This window comes from Microplitis mediator, chromosome 9 (assembly GCF_029852145.1).
Source record: "Microplitis mediator isolate UGA2020A chromosome 9, iyMicMedi2.1, whole genome shotgun sequence".
Taxonomy (NCBI): domain Eukaryota; kingdom Metazoa; phylum Arthropoda; class Insecta; order Hymenoptera; family Braconidae; genus Microplitis; species Microplitis mediator.
In genome coordinates, this window is record NC_079977.1 from 11,577,918 (window position 1) to 11,595,069 (window position 17,152).

At 35.2% G+C, this 17,152-nt stretch overlaps 1 long non-coding RNA gene across 2 annotated transcripts; it reads left to right on the forward strand.

Moving 5' to 3' along the window:
• The first annotated feature begins 14,454 nt into the window (after positions 1-14,454).
• Positions 14,455-15,975, forward strand: LOC130675167 (uncharacterized). 2 transcript variants are annotated; one of them, XR_008991225.1, is made up of 3 exons: positions 14,455-14,780; positions 15,086-15,567; positions 15,799-15,975. It is a non-coding gene; the product is annotated as an uncharacterized LOC130675167 (long non-coding RNA). The 2 variants fall into 2 exon arrangements; XR_008991226.1 differs by lacking the exon at positions 15,799-15,975 and having other exon boundaries at positions 14,534-14,780; positions 15,086-15,327; positions 15,395-15,620.
• The last annotated feature ends 1,177 nt before the right edge of the window (positions 15,976-17,152 follow it).

Here is a 17,152-nt window from a genome sequence, read left to right on the forward strand (position 1 = left end):
ATACGTTAACGTCGGACTTTTTCCCTAATAGCATAGTTTGCTTGAGCAAAAGCTTACTGTACAAAAGTTTCGTTGAATTTTTCGTCAAATTTCCGTCACTTTCGGACTTTTCCGTTTTTGACGACAATTTTTACACAACTTGCTATACAATTTGAGGTAAATTTACTACCCGAATTAGAATGCAAATTCACTTCAAAAAAGTTACTAGAAAAAATTTTTCGTCAATTTTCAGGCAAATTTTTGCATCAATTTATTGTTAATTTGACGTAAAAAATTGTTAAGTAATTTTTTACCGTAAAATTGTAGACAATTTTATGTGTAAATTTGCTTACCTTCTGAAATGGTAAGAATGAACATTACTGACTGTTTTTTTTCGTAAAAGTTTATTTTAAAATTAAAGAAAAATTAACCGCAAATTTTCATTTTCAACTTGTGCTGTTATATTGTCTGTGGATTCGGTCAGCAGATTTCAAGTAATTTCAAAATATCAAATTGCCGTCAATTTCAAGCTAAAGTAGCGATTAGGATTTGAAGAAAAATTTAAGGAAACTTTTGTAAGTAAACTTTCGCTAAGGCAAATTGTGCTATTACCCTGATAGCCACTCTAACCGTAAGTTAACTACAAGCTATTGCCGTATTCTATAGGTAACTTAAAGGAAAGTGTTGGAGAGCAAGCAGGTTACCTTCAAATTGACAGTAAATAGTCTGTTAAGTTTAATTCACTTTGACTACAAGTATTACTGTCAGACATTGACGCTAAGTTAATTGAAAGTTTCATTTCAAGTTGACGACAAGTTTTTCTGTCAAATTACATTGAAGCTACTGCCGTATTTTAAAGCCAACTCAAAAGAAAGTATTATATGCAGCTAAGGTTTGCCAGAAACTTTCTCGTTGAGTTAGCCGAAAGTGTTGCTCTGTAGACCTTACTGAGTAATGTGTGGCTATCAGGGTAGGGTTGATGCAAACTTGATGTAAACTTGCCGTTAATTTCAAGTGAAACTTTCAATAAGCTTAACCCTAATAGCCACTTTAGCAGTTCGGCAAAAATGTGCCACGGCTTGTCTAGGGGAAATATGTATGTTTCCCTAGACAAGCCGTGGCACATTTTCACCGAGCCATTTTAGCTTGAAATTGCCTGAAATTTGCTGCCCGAATTCATCGACAATTTAACAGTAAAAGTTGGAAAGAAAATTTGCGGTTAATTTTTGCTAAGTTTAGAGGTAATTTTTTACCAGAAAAAAAAAGTCGCTAATGTTCATTCTTATCATTTCAGAAGGAAAGCAAATTTATACATGAATATGTCTACAATTTGAGGGAAAAAAAATCTTAACGATTTTTGAGTCAAATTAACAATAAATTGATGTAAAACTTTGCCTCAAAATTGACGAAAAATTTTTTCTAGTCAGCTTTGGAAGTGAATTTGCATTCTAATTCGGGTAGTAAATTTACGTCATATTGTACAGCAAGTTGTATAGACGTTTTATGTATAATTTGCTTATCATCTGAAATGCAAAAAACGAACGTTACCAACAATTATTTTCTATTGAAGATTACCTCTAAATCGAGCAAAAATTAACCGCAAATTTTTCTTTTCAACTTTTACTGTTAAATTATTGGCAAATTCGGGCAGGAAATTTCAATGATCTCAAATTACAGTCAATTTCAAGCTAAAGTGGCTATTAGAGGAGTTAATTTGCAGGTGAGGTGACTATCAGGGTAAATTTCATATCAAACTATAGTAAAAAATATAGACTGGAGCTCCACTGGTGGCGAAAAAATTAATTATTGCTATAGAAAAATATATATCATTTACTGAATCATGGCATTTCTTATAAGTTTTTATTCTCTGGCAGTGCCCTTTTCGCATGAAAAAAATTGTAAAACTATTAAAAATGGGGGTGCTATAGTATATGCTGGCCTAATTTCATCATTTAAATTAGTTCTCATTACTAAAATGGGTAAAGTTTCATAATTTTATGACGAACAATCAATCATCTTTCGACTGAAAAAGGAATTTTCTAAAAATTTTGTTTTTTAAATAAGTTTTTAAAAATTGGAGCTAAATACCGTTTGGTCTACGGTATAGAGACACGGCAGGCGCGCGCCATGACACTTCACACATATACATGTGTGTTTAAACCTGTACTTGGCGCGAGACACTACCGTGTCTCCTTTTGTTTTTTTTTTTTTGACAATGCCGGTATTGATATAGATATTTATTAAGTGGTTAATTGACTAGTGAGGCTGTCATTGACTTCGCATTCTGAGGTACACACTTTTTTTTTTCAAATCAGACTTGAGTAATTAAACAAACAAAATTAAAACCAAATAAAATAATAAAATATTTTTTTTTTTTTTTTTTGAAATTTTTGGTGAAGCCCAGAAAATGAAACGTCGAAAAATAAAAAATACAAAAGTAAACAAACTCACTGAACGTTTACCTCAGGTGCGAGACACTCGATTCGATGCAGGTGATGATTTTAAGGTGGAAGGATGTCCACGGCTCCTCTATCTTCTTGACTAAGGCTCACCCGAGTGCGGCAGGCTCTGCATTTGGGGTCAAAGTCGGGGTGTTGAGTCTTGCATGACAAGCAAAACTCCTTCATCAGCTCAAAACCAGCAGACGATGATGGCAGGTACGGACACGCGTTGTTGTTATGTCCTACTCGTAGACAGCTGGTGCAATAATCATCTCCAAATTTAGCATTGGAGCATTTTTGGTGGGAATGTCCCTTTCTCTTACATCGGAGACATCCAGTTGACCCAGGTACAGATGATAACCTGGTTTCAGCGGTTTGAGTTCCCACTGTTATGGTGGGAGGTGGTAATATCTCAACTTTTTGGCATAGTGTACGCCAATAGTTTCTTCAGGTCTCTTCAGATACAGTGTCACGCAGGTCATAGTTGCTCTCGTGCACAGATTCTCCGATTTTGATGGTCAATGGCACGATAAATGGTACTGTCGTGAAGTCTGGTGGCGTTGTGACAGTTGCTGATTTTGGTACTGGTTTGACAAATGATATGTCGCTGATCTCAACTACCTTGCTGTTAGGTTGTTCATACACAATAGTACGTCGGTGTTCTCTGGTAACATGGAATCGATACAATAAGTTTGGAGTGGTCGGTATATTCGGACCAACAAATGCAGGTGCCTTGAACACGGGATTGCTCCAGCAGTGTCGTGTGGTTGATCGATGGGCAGCCTCCTCGGTCATTTTTTGGATGCTCTACACAGATGTCTCACGTTCGATGATCGTATGTTCAATTGAGTGTCTCGACCTCAGGCATCGTTCAGGTGGTAGACTCTGTGAAATGAAAAGAATAAATTAATTACTCAAGTACGGCGTGTGGATCTTCTAGGTACTTTTAAATCAGATAATTTTTAAGTGCCTATAATTTTGTTATTATTATCACAAATGGTAGCTATGCTTGACGATATAAATTTATTTATAAAAAATGGACCTTTACGCGGTGGAACGAGCTTACCAGCGATTCCTTCTGCTTTGCGACTCAGAGTTTTGGATTTAATTTATACTTCGGTACCAACAGTTAAGTTAGTTTCAGGTCGTATGGATTTTCGCGAGGTAGTTTGCGCGTCTTGTGCGTTTAGCATTTTTGATTCGACAAAGTGTCGGATCTCGTCTAATAAATTGATGAGTTGCTCACGGTCCACAGGTTTATTCATTTCAGGTATTATGAATATGTTGCGGTGCAGTTCAAGGTATCGAGGATCTCTGCCGAAATTAAGGAAGGCAGGACTGCATGCAAGTGAACTATGGATTGAGGTATTATATGCGTGAATTAATTCAGGTAGCCACTCATCCCATTTATTGTGTTTATCAGTCAGGTATGATCGAATCATAATTTTTAGATTTCGATTTATTCTCTCAATTGGATTGGATTGAAGAGAATAAGGTGGTGTAAATTCATAGGTGGTCTGCGTTCAATTTGAAAATGAAGTTACTTCTTTATTTTTAAATTCGGTGCTATTATCAGAGATAACAACACGTGTAGGTCTCCATCGTCGAAAAACGTCACGTAAAAATTCTACGGCTTTTCTACCAGTCGGTTCGGATGTTGCTCTTAATTCTAAATAACGCGTGTATACTAGGGTGGACAGAAAATCCGCTTTTTTTGAATTTTCATTATTAATACCAAAAATATTTTTCTCTGTCAGAAAAAAAATTTTTCGGAAAACAAAAAAAATTTCAGGTAGATATCTTAGGCTTACCGAATTCCGCTAAAGTTAGAAGTTATTCAAAATTTTTTCTCCAACTTACTTTTATCGGAAATTTAACTTTCTACAAAAAAGGTCATATAAGAAAATTATGTAAAGTTGATAGTTACCGTGATAATTGCAATTTTGCTCTAAAAAATGAAATTTTTCATGATATTATTACTTTTTCAGGGTAAAATATGAATTTTATCATAAAAATTTCATAGGAAATTCAATTTTCTACAAAATAGACCTGATAAAAATTTATTTAAAGTTGATAGTTACAAAGATAATAGCGATTCTCGGTGAATGCCACCAAATAACGAAAAATGTGACTATCTAAACATAAAACTGCCAGTTTCTGATTAACTATAAATTTCTAATTTTTACCGGAACGCTAACTTTCTATGATATTTGATTTTCCATGAAATTTATATGATAAAATTCATATTTTACCCTGCAAAAGTGATAATATCTTGAAAAATTCCATTTTTTAGAACAAAATTGCAATTATCTCAATAACTATCAACTTCCCGTAATTTTATGATAGGACTTTTTTTGTAGGAAATTAAATCACCGATCAAAATAAGTTGGAAAAAAAATTTTAAACAAATTCTAACTTTAGCGGGATTTGGCGAGCCTAAGATATCGACCTAAATTTTTTTTTGTTTTCCGCAAAATTTTTTTTTTGTACAAAGAAAAATATTTTTGGTATTAATAATGAAAATTAAAAAAAAGCGGATTTTCGGCCCACCCTAGTGTATACATCACACAACACAAATAAATGTGTTTTACCGTGAGTTAAACGCAGTAGCAGTCCGACTGTATCAATCGATAGGCATTCCCATGGTTCAGTGATAGGTCGATGACCTTCGGGAATATTAGGTGGATTGGTATCGGGTTTGTGTAAAAGGCAGGTTTTGCATTTATTGACAAAGTCACTTGTGTTTTTGTACATTCCCGGCCAGCAATATTTTAATGTCAGGTGTTCGTGCGTTTTATTATACCGAGGTGTCCAGATGTATTCGCGTCATGTATTCTGTCAATATGTCTTCGCGATTTTCCTCAGGTACAACAAGTTTTCAATTTTCGGGCAATTCTTCTAAATAATTGAAGGGTTTTCGGTGTCTATAATAGTATACTTTATCGTCAATTATTTTCCACTGTGGGAACCGATTTGGAAATCGTGTCACGTCTTGAATTTTGCGATTGTACCAGTCGTAGCTGATAGCTCGGTATAAAGTACGGTGTTGGCAATTTTCAATTTGGATGTTAGCGTCATCGTAAACTCTAGACAACTCGTCCGCGGCTTCATTTTCGGTACCTTTGCGGTGAGTCATGGTGATACGAAAGCATCAAAGCTCCATGGCCCATCGCGCTAGTCGTCCGCGAGGATTTTTAATGTCTTTTAACCAAGTTAAGCTGGCATGGTCAGTTATTACCGTTACGGGATATCCCTCTGAATATCCCCTTAATTTTTTAAGAGCCCACTCGACGGCAAGGCATTCACGTTCTGTGGTGGTATAATTAGACTCGTGTTTGTTTAACGGTCGTGATATTGCTGCCATTCTGAATTTTAAAATATTGTGAGGAATTAATTCAACAATTTTTCGCGAAATAAAGTTTTTGTTCGCGCCGGTATCGAATATCGCGGTGAATGAATGTGAGAGAAAAGTGAAAGTGCAGTTTATTGATCGACTTACTGCGGGTGGTGGTGGAGTGATGAGAGGTAGATCCACAGGTGTGGTGCTGTGGGAATATTCTGATGTGTTGAAAGATCGGTCGGAGGTCGACTTCTTTTTGGATGAGCCGATTGCACAATTCAGGCTGCAGCTTGCAGTAGGTAGACATCCAAAATCGGTATTTATATCCGAATTAGATAAACACCGGATAGGTGAACAGATATTTTGTGCGCTGAATCGGCACTCCATGTCGTCAGTAGAATAGTCGGATGCGTACGAGTCGGTAGAATAATCAGGACTGATGCTCCCGGATATAAATTTATCATCCTGGGATAAGGGTTGACCGATGTTGTTGCTCGGCCCATCAGTTGTCCCAGGGGCTGGTGTAATTGATTGAAGAGGCGTTAAGGGTGGTAGGTATGGTGCCTTGGCCATCTCTTGGTACTTCATCATGGCTTCTTTGATGAATGTTTTAGGGTCTTCGCGGTGTTGTTGATACGTGGTCATAATTTCTTGACTTATATCTAAGTCAGTTTTACCCAATTTAAAATATTCAGTGTAACATTTCGCAAAGTCTTCCCAGCAGTGCCATGAATGCTGGTATTGTCCTACCCAGTACCACTCAGCTTGGTACATGGCGGTTTTGGCTAGTGTGAGGTGTTCAGATTCGGTCAGTCCCATCTCTCTCCCGAAGTCAGTCAGAGCTTGCAGGTATTCCCGGGCTTTTAAATTTGCGCTGGGGTAGGTCAATCCCCGTTATCTTAATGTAACTTCAGCAGCTGCTACATTTTCGGCGAAATTTCTCTGGTTATTATATTCCGTCCCGTGTGCTGATTGGTTGACTGTTACATGTGGGCAGTCGGTTCGCGGTTGTTGGTGGTAACTGGAGTTCGCGTTTGGTACGGTTAGGCGAGGGGAATTTGGTAGTGGTGGAGGACCTTGTACGTAAGAAGTAGGTCGAGAGTTACATGCGTTCGCGACTTCCCGAATCATCTCAGCGGTAAGGTCTGCAGGATTAACATTTACATCCGGTAATTTTTCCATATTCATTTCTTCAAGTAGTCGAAGATCTTCTAATCCCATATCTCCACGAGTACGCGCTCTTTTTAACATGTAGGTGGTACAGCGAGCATATAATGCAACGGTTTGGTTGGTCTCGCTTTGATGGGTATTTATTGGGCAAGGCGTTGGTAAACGTCGTCCATGTTCTTTTGGAGGTGTTTTATTTGTCTTTGCGAGTCATGATGGCCCCTTATACATTCGTCTATTTGTAAACTCAGTTGGCGTATTATAGCGTCATTTGATAGGAACTGACTGTCAATTATTGTTGTCAAGTTCTTCAGGTCGAATGGCGAGGGTATTGACGACGACAAAGTACGTTGATCGCGCCCGTTTGGTGTTTTTTGACCGGAGTCACCTTCGATTACTTGAACATTCGCGTTGATAGGAAGTTGTGGGTTGTCAGAATCGTCTTCGATGTTATAAAGATCGTTAAGACCCTCTAGATCGCGTTGGGGTGATTTTGTCGGAGCCCCATATTCGTAAGTAGGTCACGCGGTGTTCAGTCAGTGATAAGTTACAAGATTTTTATTTTTTTATTTTATGCTTTATCACGTAATACTTTTATTATCAGTACACCAGTCGGATGTATTTATTTAGTTATTGTACATATCGTTAGATGGGTCGTCCAGTTATGTTTATTATTTTGGTCACGCAGTTTTTAAATGGTATCGTCACTTAAAATTACGCGTGTATTTTCCCGCGGTATGAATTTTATGTTCGTGTGTTGCTATCTCAGTAACAGCTAAATAGAATTTATGGATTATTTATTTTATTTTCTTTTTATCAAACAATAAAAAGGGAATATAAAGCTCAGCTACCATTCATGTGTTGATAGATAAATGGTTTGGATACTTCCAGGTTGTGAATAGGTTATTTTATGTTCGTATATTTTTCAAATATATATTTTTCCAAATAATAAAATTTTTTTTTTTTAAATAATATTCCAGTTGCTCTGGTTATTAACTTCCGTTTCCGGTACAACGTTTCCTTTTAGTCAATGACGGTTTTTCTGGTTATCTGTAATATATCGAAAAGCAGCATTTAATATGTCCATTATATTTTTTTCAGGTCTTATTTTGAATTTATGATTTTAATTTATGAACATTCTTTTTTTCTAGTATATATTTTTTTTCATTTGTGTTTTTGTTTTATTAATTGTTGTTCCGTTTCTATTAAGTAATAAAATATTTTGTGATATATTTTTTTCGTTATCTACAGATATTATCTCTCGAAGATTTTACAGGTACTTTAAAGTAGTTACGAGATAATATCAATTTTTATTTATTACTTGTAGATATTTTGAAGTCGTAAATGTGAATTTAATATTTTACTGGAGTAATTAAATATTGCTCCAGTTTCGTTTCTCGACTCTCCTTTTTCCAAACGGATTATTTGAGTCGATCATTATTATATCTGTTTAAATAGCCACTGGGTGGTTAGTTGAATAAATATAAGAAGGAATGCAAAATTATACACCATGAATCGATACAGGTGTTCCTGAGAGTTATCCCAGTTCACGAATTTAAATATATATTTTATTCGTACTTACGGTTATAACAGTTAAACCAGGTCACAAAAGTTTGTAAACGTTGTATATTTGTTAATATGCTAATACTTTGCAGAGTTTATTGTAATTATAGAGAATGAGTAAAATTATGATAGACAGGTACTTTTGAGTACGATATGTACTGTATGGCGTCAGGTCAGAATATGAGATGGTAGCAGCGATGCGCTTGATCTGTGCTTGTGACGTCACGTCAGGTGAAAAGCGGGGGGTCAATCTATAGTCCGTCAATTATAATTTAATGTACCAAATTTATATTAAGTGGTTCTTAACCTCGTTTTTATACAATTCGCAGAATTTTATCTTTTGGAATTATACTTTTTTTTGCTTTTAACGTTTGTTTGATTTAATTTGTTTTAAACTTTGTTAAATGTTATATTTGCGAAGTAGGTACGTAAATTCGTGGTTTTTCAGAGATTTGTTTTACATGCTGGTTGCATGGTCAGTAAATTAGTTATCCAGTCTCTGATGCATGATAACTGATAATTTGATTTTAATTAATCAAAGATGATTTATAACTTATAGATCATTTAATGATCTCTACAGTTTTTAGTGACTGTACTGGAACTAAAGTTCCATTTTTCCAGGTCTGATAGCCAGAGGGGCTGATACAATATTTAAACAATTTTTAAATTAATATTATTTTATTTTAGATGCCAGAAGGGCTTACATATTCAGATTCCTAGAACTGTGCGCATGATGTAGTCACGTGCACAGGGTCTTTGGTATTTTTCCGACGAATCGGCTTTAATACGTTATTATTTATTCGAATAACTTTTTATTAAATACTCGAAAGAAGTTTTATAGTAAAGCTATATAAACAATATTTATTTATACAATGTTTAAACGACATAGTAACTTTCAGGATTATAGTCTGAAGCGGTGAGGCCGTAAACAGACATGTTTAAATCATTTAATTTAATAATATTTTTTCTCCTCGACGGGTAGAAAGCGTCAACTTTCGTCCCGCTGTGCAAAACGACGTAAATAAGAAAGACTCAGATCACATGTAATTGTTGGCCGAGGCGAAGCCAACAATTACATGTGATCTGAGACATTTCTTACTTTACTTTCCTCGGTGTGTAATATACTATATTGACACTCACAATTATTTATAGAATTATTAAATAATTATTAGAAATATTCAATGGGGTTGTCACCAAAATGATAAAATCCTGTGACTTAGGAACATTGAGTTTTCCAAGTTTTGGGTGAAAATAATATTTCACGCGTGATTCCGCGAGTCGGATCACGTGAAATATTGGAATGTGACGCTGAGAGTTTCAAGAACTATAATTTAAAATGCGCCTCATTTTTGAAATTTACTTTGAATGATGTAATACATTTTTCTATAGAATTTTGAAAATTATTCAGAAGGAATATTTATAATTTTGTGGTAATTTAATTATTGCTCAGAAAGAGCTGATTAAAATTATAATGATTCCAATTTTTATTATTAGATGATTTTAATATTATAGTTAAATGGAGAAAATGACCGTTGATGCTAAATTTATCAGATAAATTACTTTCTTTTAAATAGAGTATGATAATGATTTTAAGTAATTAATAAAGTTTTTATGGTGCAAGTTAAGCTTGCATAAAAGCGTAATTTATACAGGTAATTTTTGGCTAGGATAAGTTATGATTAGTACTAGTTGGCCAGGTGATTTCAATTTTTAAACAAGTTATTTTTAAATATGAATAGAGCCATATGAGCATCACTGAAATGTGAGTTGGATTGAAGCTAATGATTTTAATTTTTAAGGATTTAAATATAATTACTGACTCTACTGAAACGAAGTGAAACGTGGGATTAATAATTTTAATTTTAGGAAAGTTAATAATTCATTGTAGTCTTTTTAGCCAACGTGGCCTCACGTTGGGCACCACTGAAACGATGTTGAGGTCCACCCTCTTTAATAGTGGGTGAATCAACCGTCCGTTACCCATTTCTGACTTTCGTAAGAAATAGGCCCGTGTCCCTTTTAGCCAGCGGGCTAATTATTTGGTAACTGATCCTGGTGTTACCCGGTTCGTAAGGACCAGGAGACCGGTTGGCCTTGAATTTATATATGCCGAGTGCATATAAAGGATCGGGAGTCGTAGGGCATGATAAATTATATGAAAAGATAGACTACAGGTATTTGCGTAGCAAGCCAAAAGGTGATAAGCACAAGAGGTTGTAAAAAGATATAATAATAGTATTGTTATACTTACCTATAAGTTGCTGGTTCAATGATGCAGGTAGAAAATAGCAGGTAATAGTTAAAAGCAGAGACAATTGTGGTCTTAGCATCACAATTGTCGATTGAAAACTACAAGCAGGGGGATTACGGGGTTGCCGTCTTCTATAGTGAATGCTATAGGCTATGGTGTACGACCAAGGTCGTACGAGGCTGTGCAAGGCATACCTCTACGGGGTTGCCGTCTTCTGCAGGAAAATGCTGCAGGCTAGGATGTGTGAGTAATTCACACGAGGATACGCCAAGGAGTACCTCTACGGGGTTGCCGTCTTCTGTAAGGAAAGGATACAGGCTATGGTGTATGAATAATTCATACGAGGATACGTAAAAGTGTATCCCCACGGGGTTTCCGTCTTCTGTGAGGAAAGGACACAGGCTATGGTGTATGATAAAGTCATACGAGGATACGTGAAATTGTATCCCCACGGGGTTTCCGTCTTCTGTAAGGAAATTATACAGGCTAGGAGGTGTAAGCAGGTTTACACGAGAATGCAGTAATTGCATTCCTACGGGGTTTTCGTCTTCTATATGTAGAAGGCTATAGGCTAGGAGGTGTGTAATCACACAGGATAGACCAAGGTATATCTGTACGGGGCTTCCGTCTTCCATAGTAAATGCTATGGGCTAAACTTATCTAGGGTCATGCTTAGAAACTACTAGACAAGCAGGTAGAGTTTAAAAATTAAAAAAAGGTTAAAATGTAAACTAAGTTTATTATAAAGACATAATGAAATTATAGGTGAGAAAACTATTATCAATCCATCTGAATAAATTGGCGGCGCGCAGGCCTTCTTATAGATTCACGTCGATGCTCACGCGTCGACGTGGTGCGCATCCCTTCCATTTAAGACACAAATGGAGAGGGATTATGTAATAATAATAATAATTAATCAATACTCGCGCAGGTAAACCAGATAACATGTGGTAAATGCCCTCGGGAATCGTCAATTATCATGGTATGATAATAAGGTATCTTAAACCTCGTTACAACAGGTAGCAATATTATGAAAAGGCAATGTATATATTTGATTTTTGTGTTTTACTTATGCTGTAACTTTACCGGATGTATAGATTTTATTATTGTTTAATGCTGAGCCTAGTGTTGGTGTCAAGTCATAATGTAAGTACCACTGTTGTCGTTGTAAATGTTCCCAAAGACTCAGTCACATTACCGACGCAGTCGCTCCCGTGTCAATTAACGTATAACAGGGTATATCTCAACCTTGCCAAGTTTGGCCCCTTTATTAATTGATCTTAATAAGGGCGCCACTGGAAGATAAGACTCGGCCTTCCAGAACCGGAGATGTTAAATTTTATAAATCAGGGCCGTTGAAAGTTATAAGAGTGGGGAGATTGAGGGATAAAATTAATTTTTTTACACACAATTTAAATCAATATAATTTTAGATTTTATTCACAAATTAACACTTGGCCCACCGGGCTTTCATATTCCTTATTATTATTTAAACAAATCTGTCCACCGGACTTTTATTCTTAACGACTAATAAAATTTTGTCCACCGGACCTTATTAATTACACAAAAGAGTTCCCTGGACTTTTATAACTATATTGGCCACCGGCCTGATCCCCTGGATCTTATGTAAAATAGTCCCCTGGAATTTCACGATTAATCGGCCACCGGCCTGATCCCCTGGATCATATAAAATAAAATTTAGTCCCCTGGACTTTTACGAAATTGGCCACCGGCCTGATCCCCTGGATCAAATTAAAATAAACGAATGAGTCCCCTGGATTTTATAATAACTTGGCCACTGGCCTGATCCCCTGGATCAAATTAAAATAAACGAATGAGTCCCCTGGATTTTATAATAACTTGGCCACTGGCCTGATCCCCTGGATCAAATTAAAATAAACGAATGAGTCCCCTGGACTTTATAATAACTTGGCCACCGGCCTGATCCCCTGGATCAAATTTAATTAAAATAAATTGGCAACTTGCCAAATCCCCTGGATCTATTATTTTAAAACGTTTCCACGGGAAACTTAGTTTTTCTCTCACACACACACACGTTTCACCACTTGAGTCCCCAGGACTTGATACACTCTCACACACACGCGTTTACAATTATAATTTTACCGATTAAATTCACGCACACTTTTGATTACTCTCAATTTTATTTAATTGTCCACTGGACTAAATTCCTATCCGTAATTTTCAATTTATAATTTTACTGACTCTATGATTTTATTTCTTTTACAATTTAATAATGACACTTTTATCAACGCGACAATTTTATATACCTTCTGTTTTTCAAACATCAGTTTTTGGGTAAAGAATTTTGTGACGCTGAAAAACTGACGCCAACGACAGACGCTATCTCTCTCCTTAATTCATTTACAACTAGTCTTCTCGTTGAAAACTGAATTTCACATCAAGAACTGACTTCCATTACTAATAATTTTAATTACTTATATCTTTATTCTTTTATCACTATTTTCACTGCACTTTTAATTTTCCTTTAATTTTCAATATTTTTAATTTTGTATTTTTATATTTTTCTTATTAAATAAATTAATTAATTTACTACATACACTTTCTTAATGACTAGATTTATTATTTATAATTTCTGGCCCTCCTGCCGAGAAATTAAACTTTGTAATTTATAATTGATGTTTAAGAAATTCTGGCCTTCTTGCCGAGAATTTATCAGACGGACCGCGTGTAAATTTATTTTGAATTCTGTTCTTCTTGCCGACAATTTATATTTTAATATAATCAAATCGGAAATGGTGACTGCTCACGAATTACTTAATTATGATTTAATTAATTGTTCAACAAGTTGTGGCCTCCTGCCGACGATTTATTTACCTCTATATAATTATCCTTCCCAAAACTGATCGTGGCGTCCTTTATCTCTCCAGCTTTCCTGCCGATTTCCGTTGACCACGTTCTTTCCTCCAACTTCTCTTGCTGTTCACGTGTGGTCACTCGTCCGTGTCTTCTGCCGGTCCGCCCGACTGTGTCTGTCTTCCCTTCGTGCACTCCCTTATCAAATCTAAGCTCGCGATCATTCGGCCCTTATCGGAAAATCCACCACTCTAACTTATTTCCTGATTGGGTCTTGGAGACGAGCCCCTTGAATTAGCGCGCCCGGCGACAAGTCGATAAAATAGTAACGCATATGGGGTACTATGGGTAATTTATCAACCGCGGGAAATCAGGTTGATTTAAAGTTGTAAATTTAAATTTTTACCCCGTTACAGGAGGTCATATATGATACATCTCAGTTCTTTTCGTCAATTATTTATTTAGCAGCATGAAGTTAAATTGAACAACAGCCGTAAGAAGACCACTGCAAACTAAGTCGATAAACTGAAAGAAGTATTCACTTTGTCAACAACGTATCAGATCTGGACTGACAATCAAACTAAAGATCTCATTCGCTCTTTCTTTGTTTCAGCGATTTATCTTAAGCTATAACATTCTTGAATAGGAGTACCAGTGTATGTAAGCGAACACAAACTAGAATGTTGAAAAAAAAAAAATTACAAATTAAAATTTATCTACTTTATCGACAAAGTAACTGATCCTCGATGCGGAGGTTAAAATGATTCTTTATTTTTAAGTAATTTTGCCTTTTCGTCCAAAGCAAAAATAACGTTCAAATCTAAACTAAATTAAAGTTTGAATGTAAATAAACCGCCACAAACGAGAGCAATAAATAGACAATTAAAATGTCCGGTGTGTATGACGACCACTTCATTTTGTAAATTAGTCACTGTGACTTGAATCGTTAAAATTAAACAATGAAAATTATTCACTTTGTCGACAAAGTAACTTATCTAATCAGGGAGTCACAATGAGATAGCTTAGTTCTTTTCGTTAATCTTTTTTTTCGGCAGTAACCCTGCATGCTATCTTAGCCAAGGCGTTTAAATCAAAGTATACATAAATACGATATTTCGCTATATTTTTCGTGACTTACTCAAGATTCGCTTCAGAATTAATCATATTGCCACTAAGGATGGAGTTAAATGACATCAGAGCTATGGGTAGACTACTGCAAACTCAGTCAGTAGAAAAAAAATGCATCCACTTTGACAGCAAAAGACCACGCCTGGGGTCATAATTAACTATAAGATGTCATTCGCTTACAATTGTTTTAGTTATTTATTTTAGGCTTTAAACTAAATCATTAAAAAAAAAAAAAAAAAAAAATTGTAATTATAACTTTTGATTTTTGTCAACAAAGTAACAAATCCCCGATACGCAGGTCACTACGATGCATTTCTTTTTTACAAATAATTTTGCCTAATCGTTCGAAACAAACATGAAGTACAAATCTAAACATTTTCAGAGATCCAGTGTAAATAAACCACCACAAATTAGATCAATGAATTGACAATTAAAATGATCGATTTTGCCGCAAAAGCGGAGGTCAAATCCGGTGTGTGTGACGACAATTTGAATTTTTTTGTTTTACAGTCGAGGTCAAAATATTCGGAAATAAAAGCACAGATATATTAATCACTGTGACTTAAATCGTTAAAAAAACAATTCAAATTATTTACGTTGCCAACAATATAGCTTGTCTGATCGGTGAGTCACAATAACATAACTGAGTCCTTTCCGTCAATCATTTATCTAACAGTATAAAGTTCAATAGATTCAAGATTGTGAATGAACTAAGGCAAACTCAGTCGATGAAAAGAAAAAAGTTTTCACTTCGTCAGCGAAGTATTAGATCTGGACTAATGGCCAAACTAACGATCTTATTCGCTTTATCACTGTTTCGGCTATTCATCTTTAGCTATACTATTGTCAAATAGCAGTACGAGTGTATGTATACCAAAACAAACAGATTGTTTATGAACAAAATAAATTTTAATTTAGATTTACCTACTTTGTCGAAAAAGTAATTGATCCTCGATGCGGAGGTTAGGACGATGCTTTCCTTTCTTTACTGATAATTTCGCCTGTCCGTTGTGAGCAATAATATATAAATAGGACAAATCTAAACTCTCTCAGAAGAGCTTAAAATGAACCACTATATTTTTTTTTTTTTTTCAGTTGTCTCAAGCCAAAAAATACTAAAAGAAAAGATCAAATGTAAAATTATCACTGTGACTTAAATCGTTAATATAAAACTATCCAATTTATTTACTTTGTGCTCGGGTAAAAAAATAACGTGGATTTGACTTTTCAGACTTACTTGACTTGATTAACTTTATTCTGACTGCTATAATTCTTGTGAATTGAATATGACTTTTTTAATTTAGAAATTCAAGTCAAATAAGTAAAATCCAGAACATCAAAAATTTAATTTGACTTGGTTGGCATAGATGAGTACTAAAAACGACGACTGAGTCGAAATCGAGTCAAACCGGAGTGAATTTTTGTATCTTAAAATATCAAAACACATTTGGTTATGACTTGCTCTTCAATGAGTTTTCGTACTTAGTACTTATTTACGCCAACCGAGTCAAATGAAAGTCTCGTTATCTTGAATTTGACTTAGTTTATTTAAATTTCTAAGTTAAATAAATCATATTCAAGACGAAAGAAGTATATTAGACACAATCACGCTAATTGAGTCGAAAAAAAGTCAAATGAGTCAGAAAAATCAAAGTCAACTTAATTTTTTCACCCGTGTGAGAAAAGTAGCTTATCACAATGACATAGCTTAGATCTTTCGGTCAATCATGTTTTTCGGCAGTATCCCTGCTCGCTATCTTATCCAAGGTCTTGAAATCAAAGTATACATAAATATGATGTTTCGCGGTATTCTCCTTGACTTACTCAAGATTTGCTCCAGAATTCATCAATATTCCCACTAGGAATGAAGTTGAATGAAAACGCAGCTGTAAATAGACTACTGCAAACTTAGTCAATAAGAAAAAAAATCATCCATATTGACAGCAAAAGACCAAATCTGAACTCATAGTTAAATTTAAGATGTCTTTCGCTTTTTGATTGTTTTAGCTATTCATCTGAGGCTTAGAAGTAAATCATTAAAACAAAAAAAAAAAACAATTTCAATTATGTTTTTTGACTTTTGTCAACAAAGCAACAGTTCCCCGATACGCAGGTCACTACGATGCATTTCTTTTTTACAAAAAATTTTTCCTATTCGTTCGAAGTGTTATGTCCGCCGCTTAATTTTTGATTATTTATCCGGGATTTCTCCCTTTGGTAGCGATAGTAATTTTGGACAAGCGGGTTGGAGGGTGCGGACAACAATAAAGAATACGAGGAAGAAATTATCTTCCTACACTTTATTATTTATAGTGGATCTTTTCGAAAATTAAGAACCCAAACGTCTTCGAAGAGACTGGTGCTCTTCATTAAGCCAAAAGTATGATAGAATAATAGTTCTTTCACCTACCTTTCGATGTCAATTCTTCTAGTGCGGCAGCTATTATCC